A 14,058-nucleotide genomic window follows, 5' to 3' on the forward strand; every position below is an offset into this window, starting at 1 on the left:
CATTGTGACGTAGTTTTACACATTTATGTTGAAGAATACCCGTAAGTAAGCGGCTACATTGCGCAAGTGGTCACCGGATGGCTCTCAGAGTGATTCTCGCGTAAAATACAGAGGTAGCCATTATTCCAATCGGTCCTACTGAAAAAACAATTGTCGCGGTGGATATATTATCGACTAGATATTTGAAAAACACCTTGAGGCTAGCCTAGTGGTTAGAGCGTTGGACTAGTAAATGGAAGGTTGCACGTTCAAACCCCCGAGCTGACAAGGTACAAATCTGTCGTTCTGCCCCTGAACAGGCAGTTAACCCACTGTTCCTAGGCCGTCATTGAAAATAAGAATTTGTTCTTAAAGAAGAAGTTACACGTCTGTGAGACCAAGTGACCAAATACTTATTTTTCACTATAATTTGCAAATAAATTAATAAAAAAATCCTACAATGTGATTTTCTGGATTTTTTTTTCTCGTTTTATCTGTCATATTTGAAGTGTACCTATGATGAAAATTACAGGCCTCTCATCTTTTTAAGTGGGAGAACTTGCACAATTGGTGGCTGACTAAATACTTTTTTTGCCCCACTGTACAACAACACAAGAGTTACACATGGAATAAACAAAACAAACAGTCAACAAACAGTCAATAATACAAATGAGGTAAGTTAAGGAAATAAATAGGCCATGGTGGCGAAGTAATTACAATATAGCAATTAAACACTGGAATGGTAGATCGGCAGAAGATGAATGTGCAAGTAGAGATACTGGGGTGCAAAGGAGCAAGATAAATAAATACAGTATGGGGATGAGGTAGTTAGATGGGCTGTTTACAGATGGGCTATCTATTTATAGGTGCAGTGATATGTAAGCTGCTCTGACAGCTGGTGCTTAAAGCTAGTGAGGGAGATGTGAGTCTCCAGCTTCAGAGATTTTTGCAGTTCGTTCCAGTCATTGGCAGCAGAGAATAGGATGGAAAGACAACCAAAGGAGGAATTGGCTTTGGGGGTGACCAGTGAGATATACCTGCTGGAGCGCGTGCTACGAGTGGGTGCTGCTATGGTGACCAGTGAGCCGAGATAAGGTGGGGCTTTACCTAGCAGAGACTTGTAGATAACCTGTAGCCAGTGGGTTTGGCGACGAGTATGAAGCGAGGGCCAACCAACGAGAGCGTACAGGTCGCAATGGTGGGTAGTGTATGGGGCTTTGGATGGCAATGTGATAGACTGCCTCCAATTTGTTGAGTAGAGTGTTGGAGGCTATTTTATAGATGACATCACCGAAGTCGAGGATCGGTAGGATGGTCAGTTTTACGAGGGTATGTTTGGCAGCATGAGTGAAGCATGCTTTGTTGCGATATAGGAAGCCGATTCTAGATTTAATTTTGGATTGGAGATGCTTAGGTATTTGTAGTTGTCCACGTATTCTAAGTCCGAGCCGTCCAGAGTAGTGATGCTGGACAGGCGAGCAGGTGCGGGCAGTGATCGATTGAATAGCATGCATTTACTTTTACTTGCATTTAAGAGCAGTTGGAGGCCACGGTAGGAGAGTTGTGTGGCATTGAAGCTCGTCTGGAGGTTAGTTAACACAGTGTCCAAAGAGGGGCAAGAAGCATACAGAATGGCTTCGTCTGCGTAGAGGTGAATCAGAGAATCACCAGCAGCAAGAGCATACAGAAAATGTATACAGAAAAGAGAGTTGGCCCGAGAATTGAACCCTGTGGCACACCCATAGAGACTGCCAAAGGTCCGGACAACAGGCCCTCCGATTTGACACACTGAACTCTATCAGATAAGTAGTTGGTAAACCAGGCGAGGCAATCATTTGAGAAACCAAGGCTGTAGTCTGCCAATAGGAATGTTGTGATTTACAGAGTCGAAAGCCTTGGCCAGGTCGATGAATACGGCTGCACAGTAATGTCTCTTATTGATGGCGGTTATGATGATTTAGGACCTTGAGCGAGGCCGAGGTGCACCCATGACCAGCTCTGAAACCAGATTGCATAGTGGAGAAGGTACGGTGGGATTCGAAATGGTCGGTAATCTGTTTGTTAACCTCTTGCTTCTACTTGAGACGCTTGCGTCCCAACTAGAGCTCTGGAAATGCAAATGCGCTACGCTAAATGCTAATAGTATTAGTTAAAACTCAAACGTTCATTAAAATACACATGCAGGGTATCGAATTAAAGCTACACTCGTTGTGAATCCAGGCAACAAGTCAGATTTTTAAAATGCTTTTCGGCGAAAGCATGAGAAGCTATTATCTGATAGCATGAAACAATACACTACAACACAAAAGATCCGCAGGGGACGTAAACAAAATAATTAGCATTTCGGCGTTACACAAACCGCACAATAAAATAGAAAACATTCATTACCTTTCACCATCTTCTTTGTTGGCACTCCTAGATGTCCCATAAACACTATTGGGTCTTTATTTCGATTAAATCGGTCCATATAAAGCCTAGATATCGTTATATGTAGACTGTGTGATAAACGAAAAAAACATTGTTTCAAAACGTAACGTCATTTTTTTAAATTCAAAAAGTCGACGATAAACTTTCACAAAACACTTCGAAATACTTTTGTAATGCAACTTTAGGTATTAGTAAACGTTAATAAGCGATAAAATTCATCAGGAGGCGATGTAAAGATCATTAGCTGTCCGTCTGGAAAAATGTCCGGCTAGAAACTCAACGAAAATATCCGGTCCTAGACCTGAAGAAATACGGTGCCTTGCATGTGTTTGACCAAGAAAAAACTCGAAGAGAAATGACAAGACTCTAGACACCGTGTGGAAGCTGTAGGTACTGCAACCTCAGTCAATTAATTTGTGGTTCACCTTTATCAATGGGTTCAAGTAGCGCATGGATATATTTTCCCATTTTCAGTGATCAGTTTTTCCTGTGCTTTTCGATGTAAATGCCGTTCTGGTAAAGCCACAGCAGTGATTTAACCAGTTTTATAAACGTCTGAGTGTTTTCTATCCACACAGACTAAGCAAATGCATATACTATATTCCTGGCATGAGTAGCAGGGCGCTGAAATGTTACGCGATTTTTAACAGAATGTTCAAAAAAGTAGAGGGTAGAAGGAAGAGGTTAACATGGCTTTCGAAGACCTTAGAAAGACAGGGTAGGATAGATATAGGTCTGTAGCAGTTTGGGTCAAGAGTGTCCCCCCCCTTTGAAGAGGGGGATGACCGCAGCAGCTTTCCAATCTTTGGGAATCTCAGACGATACGAAAGAGAGATTGAACAGGCTAGTAATAGGGGTTGCAACAATTTCAGCAGATAATTTTAGAAAGAGAGGGTCCAGATTGTCTAGCCCGGCTGATTTGTAGGGGTCTAGATTATGCAGCTCTTTCAGAACATCAGCGATCTGGATTTGGGTGAAGGAGAAATGGTGGGGGCTTTGGCGGGTTACTATGGAAGGTGTCGGGCAGTTGACCGGGGTAGGGGTAGCCAGGTGGAAAGCATGGCCAGCCGTAGAGTAATGCTTATTGAAATTCTCAATTATAGTGGATTTATCGGTGGTGACAGTGTTTCCTAGCCTCAGAGCAGTGGGCAGCTGGGAGGAGGTGCTCTCATTCTCCATGGACTTTACAGTGTCCCAGAACTTTGAGTTACTACTACAGGATGCAAATTTCTGTTTGAAAAAGCTAGTCTTAGCTTTTCTAACTGCCTGTGTATATTTGTTCCTAACTTCCCTGAAAAGTTGCATATCACGGGGGCTATTCGATGCTAATGCAGAACGCCACAGGATGTTTTTGTGCTGGTCAAGGGCAGACAGGTCTGGAGTGAACCAAGGACTATATCTGTTCCTAGTTCTACATTTTTTGAGTGATGGTGAGGAAGGCACTTTTAAAGAATAGCCAGGCATCATCTACTGACGGGATGAGGTCAATGTCATTCCAGGATACCCCGGCCAGGTCGATTAGAAAGGCCTGCAAGCAGAAGTGTTTTAGGGAGCAGCAGAGGTGTGTTTAGAGGGCGAGTTAGTTAGGACAACATCTATGAGGGTGCCCGTGTTTACTGATTTGGGGTTGTACCTGGTAGGTTCATTGATCATTTGTGTGAGATTGAGGGCATCAAGCTTGGATTGTAGGATGGCCGGGGTGTTAAGCATGTCCCAGTTTAGGTCACCTAGTAGCACGAGCTCAGTAGGTAGATGGGGGGCAATCAATTCACATATGGTGTCAAGGGCACAGCTGGGGGCAGAGGGAAGTCTATAGCAAGCGGCAACAGTGAGAGACTTGTTTCTGGAAAGGTGAATTATTAGAAGTAGTAGCTCGAATTGTTTGGGTACAGACTTGGATAGTAATAAAGAACTCTGCAGGCTATCTCTGCAGTAGATAGAACTGCCAAAGGGGGCGGTGTTGCTATCTTGGCAGAAAATGTTATAGTTAGCGATGGAGATTTCAGGGGTTTTGGTGGTTTTCCTAAGCCAGGATTCAGACACGGCTAAGACATCTGGGTTGGCAGAGTGTGCTAAAGCAGTGAGTAAATCGACCGCTTAATCTGTATCGGCTTTTTTGGTCCTCCAATAATCGGTATTGAAAAATAATCGGTCGACCTCTAGTACAGGTTATCAAAGCGGGGACCGAGAGACTGAAAAACAGCTTCTATCTCAAGGCCATCAGACTGATAAACAGCCATCACTAACATTGAGTGGCAGCTGCCAACATACTGACTCATCTCTAGCCACTTTAATAATGAAAAAAATGATGTAATAAATGTATCACTAGCCACATTAATAAACAATGCCACTTTATATAATATTTACATACCCTACATTACTCATCGCATATGTATATACTGTACTCTATACCATCTACTGCATCTTGCCTATGCAGTTCGGCCATCGCTCATTCATTATTTATGTACATATTCTTATTCATTCCTTTACACTTGTGTGTATAAGGTAGTTGTTGTGAAATTGACAGGTTAGATTACTCGTTGGTTATTACTGCATGGTCGGAACTAGAAGCACAAGCATTTCGCTACACTCGCATTCACATCTGCTAACCATGTGTATGTGACTAAATAAAATTTTATTTGATGTGTTTCACAAAAATACCTACAAGGAAAGACAGTCATCCAGACCTTCCAGGAAACTGTGCCCCTAAAGGATGTTGTTTGGTTTGTTAAATATGATACGCCGTAAGTATCGCCACATTTTTATAGTTTACTTCCCTACTTTCTAATTTCTCTCCATGCCACTTTCCACACAAGCCTTGCCCCGCCCTGTCACTCAAAGAGCGCATTTGTCTTCACTTGCGTTCAGACTGCATGGTCAATGCAACAATGTTGATGACAACGATGCTGTTTTCACTTTTTAATATAAATCTACTAGCGTTCTATAATTTCACTATTAGTTTGTGTTTCTTACATGTGCAAACAGCTACTTTGTCTTTTCTTGTCAAGTTGGGCCTAAATCGCTAGTTAGCTGGCTAATAAAAGTACAAACGTAATTAGCAATACAGCTGGATAATGGTGTGGACCTAAAATCAGAATGTTTGTGCAACAGTATCTTCTAAATCAAAGAGGAATACGCGAAGCATGAATATGTTAGCTACATGAAGTAGCTAAGAGAAAAGTGTTCAATGTAGCCAAAGATTATAGGGTCCCCTTTGCTTGTACAATTAGGCAGTGTACAGCAGTTAACCCACTGTTCCTAGGCTGTCATTGTAAATAAGAATTTGTTCTTAACTGACTTGCCTAGTTAAATAAAGGTTAAATAAAAGAAGAAAGAAAAATACACACACAGCACTAATCCTGTCTCTCACACTCAATCTGACAAGCAAGAGAAAGCAGCAGTGGCAGATCACTAGCATCAGGTGCAGTCCCCCTCCCCCCTCTTTTAGGCCACATTGAATAATGGTGTTATTATGAAACACTGACTGTCCCATTTCCTCTGGCTGCCAAAGCCTGTCTGTCCTGATCCTGTCTCACTAGTCTGACCACAGAGGGCTGACCAGATGGGTAACATTCATTGGCAACCTGCTCCACAACATTCACATTAAAGAGCATAACAGATTACAATAGCACACTCTTCCCTATATAATGCCACTACTTTAAGGAAGAGTAAAAAAATAAAAAAAAAAAATAGTGAATAGTGTGTCATTTCAGACACATGCAATTTTTATCATCTGATAAGTCCTGGCGGCTGTGCTAACAACCGTAACAATGCTGGTTACAATTTCAATTTTATCCTCCAGAATCTCAAATATACTGATGGATGAAAAAAATATTCTTTATGGATTTAAAAAAAAATGTATTTATTCATTCAATTAATTAAATTATATTACGAATAAGAATGGTGGGGATGTCAATCCAAAATTACAGCCAAAAGCTGTAAAAAAAACTAAGTACCCTTTGTCCTCTGAAGGGGGATAAATGGGGAAAAAAAATTAAAAAGACTACTGTAGACAAATCCATCGATAGGCTCAGTTAGGGACTGTCTGGGACTAAATAGCAGCTTTGCTGACAGCACAAGCTTTCAACGACACCAGTCTTTCTGTCATCCTTGCTCTTTCACACGCATACATATATTTACCGGTAAACCAGCTCTAGGAAATAGCCCAGTGAGCACACAACATTGTCACTGATGTTAGCTAGAAACATTGATCAAGAACACCCAAGGCGCGCCCATGTTATTTGCCAAACCTGTGTGACAAAACTGATCAGGTTACAGTGCTAGTTATAATATTTGGTTACAGTCTAAGATGCTTAGTCACTTCCCGTCTTCCAGGGGACTGTCAGTGAAAGAAAACCGGCACTTCTCCGCAGCTCTAAACATGCTAATTTAATTTCAGCCATCCATAACAGGAAATAGGCTAGACAACAATGATTCATTTAGCATTTTACCTATTTAGACCCATTGATGCTGTGTTATTCACACACTACTGGCACATATCTGTAGTGCAAGCCAAGGCAAGACCAATATTAGCATAATGCTGTAATCTACAGCTATAGACAGCAGCCAGACACCTGTCTCAGTCCTATCCAGATGAACAGCACAGTAACCCAGAGCCCCTGACTAATCAAGATGTGACAGTGACACACAATCACATCATGTGATCAACTCATCGTTAGTTCATGTAATGGTAAATGTTCCCCCAGCATGCTGTCAGCTAGTTGGACAGCCATGGTTGGGGCACATAACAAAATTGTGTGTTTGGGCTTATTGTCAGGGCTGTGACGAAACCAGTATCGCAATATTTTTTCCATGGCAAAAATTCAAACATGAAGCAGATTAAACTTTTTGGTCCTTCAAAAACCTGTATGTAAAATATTGTGTGCTATAGCTTGCAAAATAAATACATGTGACTCTGGATGACAACATAATGATGTTTGTTTCCAACATTAGGGCTGTTTTCCTGGAGAAGTACAATCCGCTTCGTGTTTTGTTTCCTTGCCACGATACTAACGAGTATCGCGATACTGGTATCGTCCCGGCCCTACTTATTGTCACAACAAACAATGTCATTTCCATCACAGCTTCCAACATGCAACCAGTTTAGGCCTCAATGTCACAATGACCAGTGGTCTACTGTAAACTTCATTTTTTTGGAGCACGATTGAGTAGAATGATTAAGAAGAGAATTCCTGCAAAACTGTTGAGTTCCATAAACTGAAATATCCTCTTAGGAGGGAGTCGCCTCATGGGTGAAGAGAGTACCACTATCCCTGGCTCCTACCGATATAGAGTGATCCCCAAATGGCACCCTATTCTCTATGTAGCGCAGTACTTTTGACCCGGGAACAATATGGAGCCATTTGGGATGCAGACATAGCCCTTGGCCGCATTCACTAGGACAATTAAGGGGAGACTCACAGTCTCCCTGCAGTCCACACACAATTAGCACAATAACTGGAATCACCTATATAAAACAAACTGTGTGTATGACTGAACTTCAGAAAAACTACACAAAGCACGGACTGACATGGTGACACAAAGCACGGGCTTATATATGGTGGTCAGAACTGTTGCTCTGCTTCTAAGGCGAGCAAGATGCCTTATGCTGGTGGGGTGGGGACTTGTGTTTTCTTTGATGTTTTAATTTAGATTTTTATTTTATGTACAAAGGTGTGTGTATATATATATATATATATATATAATGAAATACAAATGGTATAGAAGGAAATAGTCCTTTAATAACTACAACTTAAAACTTCTTACCTGGGAATATTGAAGACTCATGTTACAAGGAACCACCAGCTTTCATATATGTTTTCATGTTCTGTGCAAGGAACTGAAACTTTAGCTTTCTTACATAGCACATATTGCACTTTTTAAAAATATATATATTAGGGTCGACCGATTATGATTTTTCAACGCCGATACCGATTATTGGAGGACCAAAAAAGCCAATACCGATTAATTGGCCAATGTTTTACTTACACTTATTTTAACTTAATATAATACATCAATAAAATCAATTTAGCCTCAAGTAAATAATGAAACATGTTCAATTTGGATTAAATAATGGAAAAACAAAGTGTTGGAGAAGAAAGTAAAAGTGCAATATGTGCTATGTAAGAAAGCTAAAGTTTCAGTTCCTTGCACAGAACATGAAAACATATATGAAAGCTGGTGGTTCCTTGTAACATGAGTCTTCAATATTCCCAGGTAAGAAGTTAAGCTGTAGTTATTAAAGGACTATTTCCCTCTATACCATTTGTATTTCATTAACCTTTGACTATTGGATGTTCTTATAGGCACTTTAGTATTGCCAGTGTAACAGTATAGCTTCCGTCCCTCTCCTCGCTCATCCCTGGGCTCGAACCAGCAACACAACGACAATTAGCGTGCGCTAACTTGCTAGCCATTTCACTTCGGTTACACAAGCCTCATCTCGGGAGTTGATAGGCTTGATGTCATAAACAGCGCAATGCTTGACGCACAACGAAGAGCTGCTGGCAAAACGCACGAAAGTACTGTTTGAAAGAATGTTTACGCGCCTGCTTCTGCCTACCGCCGCTCAGTCAGATACTTGTATGCTCAGCCAGATTATATGCAACGCAGGAAACGCTAGATAATATCTAGTAATATCATCAACCATGTGTAGTTAACTAGTGATTATGATTGTTTGCTAGCTAGCAACTTACCTTGGTTTACTGCATTCGTGTAACTCCTTGTGGAGTGCAACGAGAGAGAGGCAGGTCGTTATTGCGTTGGACTAGTTAAGGTTGCAAGATTGGATCCCCCGAGAGTATGATTTATTTCAGCTTTTATTTCTTTCATCACATTCAGAGTGGGTCAGAAGTTTACATACACTCAATTTGTATTTGATAGCATCACCTTCAAATTGTTTAACTTCCCACAATATGGTGGGTGAAATTTGACCCATTCCTCCTGACAGAGCTGGTGTAACCGAGTCAGATTTGTAGGCCTACTTGCTCGCACATGCTTTTTCAGTTCTGTCCACAAATGTTCTATAGGATTGAGGTCAGGGCTTTGTGATGGCCACTCCAATATCTTGACTTTGTTGTCCTTAAGCCATTCTGCCACAACTGTGGAAGCATGTTTGGGGTCATTGTCCATTTGGAAGACCCATTTGCAACCAAGCTTTAACTTCCTGACTGATGTCTTGAGATGTTGCTTCAATATATCCACATAATTTTCCATCCTCATGATGCCAGCTATTTTGTGAAGTGCACCAGTCCCTCCTGCAGCAAAGCACCCCCACAACATGATGCTGCCACCCTGTGCTTCACGGTTGGGATGGTGTTCATCGGCTTGCAAGCCTCCCCCTTTTTCCTCCAAACATTACGATGGTCATTATTTACATTTACATTTAAGTCATTTAGCAGACGCTCTTATCCAGAGCGACTTACGGCCAAACAGTTCTATTTTTGTTTCATCAGAACAGAGCACATGTCTCCAAAGAGTACAATCTTTGTCCCCATGTGCAGATTGCAAAACTGTAGTCTGGATTTTTTTATGGCGGTTTTGGAGCAGTGCCTTCTTCCTTGCTGAGCAGCCTTTCAGGTTATGTCGATATAGGACTCATTTTACTATGGATATAGATACATTTGTACCTGTTTCCTCCAGCATCTTCACAAGGTACTTTGCTGTTGTTCTGCACTTTTCACACCAAAGTACGTTCGTCACTAGGAGACAGAACACGTCTCCTTCCTGAGCTGGATGATGCCTGCGTGGTCCCATGGTGTTTATAGTTGCGTACTATTGTTTGTACAGATGAACGTTGTACCTTCAGGCATTTGGAAATTGGTCCCAAGGAGGAACCAGACTTGTGGAGGTCTACAATTTCTTTTCTGAGGTCTTGGCTGATTTATTTTGATTTTCCCATGATGTCAAGCAAAGAGGCAATGGGTTTGAAGGTAGGCCTTGAAATACATCCACAGGTACACCTCCAATTGACTCAAATTATATCAATTAGCCTATCAGAAGCTTCTAAAGCCATGACACAATTTTCTTGAATTTCCCCTGATGTTTAAAAGTACAGTCAACTTATTGTATGTAAACTTCTCACCCACTGGAATTATGATACAGTAAATGATAAATGAAATAATCCATCTGTAAACAATTGTTGGAAAAATTACATGTGACATGCACAAAGTAGACTTGTCAAAGCTATAGTTTGTTAACAAGAAATGTGAAGTGGTTGAAAAACAAGTTTTAATGACTCCAACCTTAGTGTATGTAAACTTCTGACTTCAACTGTGTGTGTATATATATATATATGGCAGGGATCCATCATGGGTTAGTACACTGGATGGTGAACTAGGCTATAAAATGCACTAGAAACAGTAATGACAGGACGTTTCATGTCTTTGAGACTAAGGTATCGGGGCGCTCAAATTATAGATATCTAATGTGCAAATATTTAGGCTTGAGTGATGAAATGTCAAATGTTAAGCCTAAATGTCCACCATATTCTAATTTAACATGTAGTTAATGGAAGTTCAATCAGGAAGTCCTGGTCTGAATGCATCTTCTTGCATTAAACTTTGGTTCAGTTGTACAATGTAATTTACATTACTTCCTTAATCATGGGCACAGCGGGAACGTTCTATTTGTTTACAAATGGTCTCATCAACAGCACAACTTCATGTCACTCCTCCTCCTCTATCAATTAACCATGTGTGAAATGCCAGTCACTTATTATCCTCTAGCCAATGAGCCGCAGGAAAATAATGCAATTCCACCATGCTTTCTAATAGACCAACAGGCATAGCTGTTTAATTATCACCTTCCTCTCTTCACTCATGGGTGGAAATCACGAGAAATACATTTAAGCTAATGGTTACCCCTCATCCCTCTTACTTGCAGCAAAAGTTTCCACCGTCAACCCTCCACCCAAACCCACCAGCTGAAGGTCCTGTCATTTGAACCTGCTTCAACCAAGCTGTGCAGGTTCTGATGCCAGCTGCCCATCAAAGGGCTAACTTCCATCCCAGCATCCATCCCCCGGAAGACAGGGCCATCCCCCAAAATGTATATTTTAATCAACTGTAATATTTGCATTCAGTCGCTGTTGTTCATTGGGGCGGCAGGTAGCCTAGTGGTTAGAGCTTTGGACTAGTAACCGAAAAGTTGCAAGATCAAATCCCCGAGCAGACAAGGTACAAATCTGTCGTTCCTCCTGAACAAAGCAGTTAACCTACTGTTCCTAGGCAATCATTGAAAATAAGGATTTGTTCTTAACTGACTTGCCTAGATAAATGAAGGTACAACATTTTTTTTTTATTCAGTTAGGCTCTAAGGCTCTCCTCTATGTAAACCTGCATACACCCCCCTTGTACTTTCTCCTCTCTCCAATAGTAAAATAACTAATCAAAATCAGAAGTGGTTAGAGCAGTTATTTCCATGGCTGCCATAGAGATCCAATAAATGGCTGGACCTGATTCAAGCCCATCACATAGAACAATGTTGCATGCTTCAACCACATAAAGACCCAGAAGGTATTAGCAATTGCACCCTCCTTCTCATACTTAATGTTTCCGGAAGCACAGTAGATAAAAAGTACGATCCAAATGAACCATAATACAATTCATTAACGTAATGCACATAGGAGCTCTCAAAAGGCAAGCCAGGAGAGGGAAGTGTTCTTGTTTGCAATGAAATTGAATGCATGCCAGTGTTAAATTAATTTGCTCCACATTTTCCTAACGCGGCATCATGCATGTCCAGAAAACAGCATGCATCCCCAGGAGGACAGTGTTCCAGGAATATTCCAATAGTCAACAGCTAGGGCTAGTAGGCCATAAAAGGAAAACAGTCCAGTCCCAACTTCAACTGTAAAAACAGGATGAGACAGTAAAATAAAGTCAGAAAATATAGCCCTAAACGACCTGTGACTGCAACAGCAAGTTTGAGTCTTTTCTTTTGAGTACAATTGAAGACCTTGAAGTCGATCACAATTGAGGCTAAGTCTGAGACTGGTCAATTTTTTAAATACATTTTTAAAATTCTTTTTTCATTTTGAATTGTGTTCTTGTTGACATTTACTGCATCCATTGACAGAAACATAAGCATTCCGCTACACCCGCCATAACACCTGCTAAACAGTGTATGTGACCAATAAAATGTGATTTGGTTCACATTTCTAGAAAGAAACAAACGTCAGCTGCATGAACTGACAGCAACTGCTTGAACCCAGGGGCCACGTTTGATGATATATCAGCACTAATAGGAATCTACTATATATTCATTGCAACAAAGTAAACAATTGGACAGTAGGCCTATCTGAGAATTTAAACCCACACTGCCTGGTGCATTCTTTTCAGCTAACTGGCTGCAACCAAAGCACATTTACTGTAAACATTGACAGCATCCCTGTCTGCCTCATAATACAACTAGTTAGCTAATAGGCTAGCATTATATAAACAATGCATCCGGGCATTACAACCGGTTTGGTAATCCTGGCTTTTCACTTCGCCCATCATATTAGTGCTGTACATCCACAGGCCTAAACTAAACCACGATGACTGCGTTAACACAGGTAGCCCAATGTTAATATTTTGTTTCATTCATTGGTATTTTGGTCAAAATACCAATTATTGTAGAAAAGCTCAGAATTTGGCTGCCTGTGAAAACGCAGCCAATGGGCGTCGCATCAGTTCGATGCACCTTGCCTACTCCGCTTGATGAAATTATCAGAATGGCTACATCACATGTTATTCTCGTTTACAGCGCTGTTCCCAGATGACTTTGTTGCGTAGATGTATCTACAGCAAATGCCTCACAGCCGGTGTTGTCATTCGGTTAATGATGAATAGGCCCAGTATCACTAATTACAAATCAACAGCACAGCTAATTCGAAGACGAAAATGGGAGCAGGTTGCACGACTGTCGAGACGATTGGCTAGTTAAATTATCTAACGTTTCATTACAGATTGTTATTGCGTTTCGAAACTATAAGAGGCTAGCAAGCAAACACTGGCGACTACCTACATTTTGCTAGCCCACGGGTAAAAATAAAAACCTAGACAATAGCAGATTTAGCTATCCATTCATCATTTCGAGAAAGTTGTAGAACAAGCATTTCACGCCTCGCGTCAACATTGTAGCTGAAAATCTAGGCTAACATCGTAATCAGATTTTTTTTAAACCAACTGTGACATTTAATCCCCAAAGTGTTGTCATCATACTCCAAAAATATATTGCAGTATTTTAGTTATTGATAGAATAGAACGGCGTTAAGACACACCATCTTTGTTAATTTAGTAAATAACGGCTGTTCAAATAGCTAGCTACGTTAACGTTACTAGCCATTTAGGTAGCTACTGCAAGTTATGTTAGCTAGCTTGTTTATACTGCTAAAAATGAGAAGCAATTTAGCTAATAATTCAAATAAAATAAAAAACAACCTTACCTTTTTTAGTACGTGTACCTTTAACCAAGCAAAACAGTGTAGTTAACGTTGATATATTATTCAACGCCAATCCCCGTTGAATTGATGTTTCGCTTTCGAAACCCTGCTGCCTCCGATGTGAAACGTCCAGTTAGATTCTGAGCAGCTTTTCACGCAATTGCGAGAACTACAGTGACTGGCGTCATCTCACGATATTGTCATGTGCGGGAATCACCAAACCTAAC

The 14,058-nt window shown here is 40.9% G+C and overlaps 1 protein-coding gene across 4 annotated transcripts in view; it reads right to left on the bottom strand.

Annotated features, from left to right (window-relative positions):
- grinaa (glutamate receptor, ionotropic, N-methyl D-aspartate-associated protein 1a (glutamate binding)) overlaps positions 1 to 14,021 on the bottom strand; it is a 33,898-nt gene extending 19,877 nt beyond the window's left edge. For 2 of the 4 annotated variants that reach the window (XM_029658765.2, XM_029658764.2), the window contains exon 1: positions 13,835 to 14,021. The gene's annotated coding sequence lies outside the window, so the exon portion shown is untranslated. The remainder of the gene's footprint in view (positions 1 to 13,834) is intronic. The other 2 variants (XM_029658763.2, XM_029658766.2) reach the window with 2 other exon arrangements.
- Positions 14,022 to 14,058: the final 37 nt, after the last annotated feature.

The sequence above is a fragment of the Oncorhynchus nerka genome, linkage group LG4, assembly GCF_034236695.1.
Source record: "Oncorhynchus nerka isolate Pitt River linkage group LG4, Oner_Uvic_2.0, whole genome shotgun sequence".
In the NCBI taxonomy this organism is placed as follows: Eukaryota; Metazoa; Chordata; class Actinopteri; order Salmoniformes; family Salmonidae; genus Oncorhynchus; species Oncorhynchus nerka.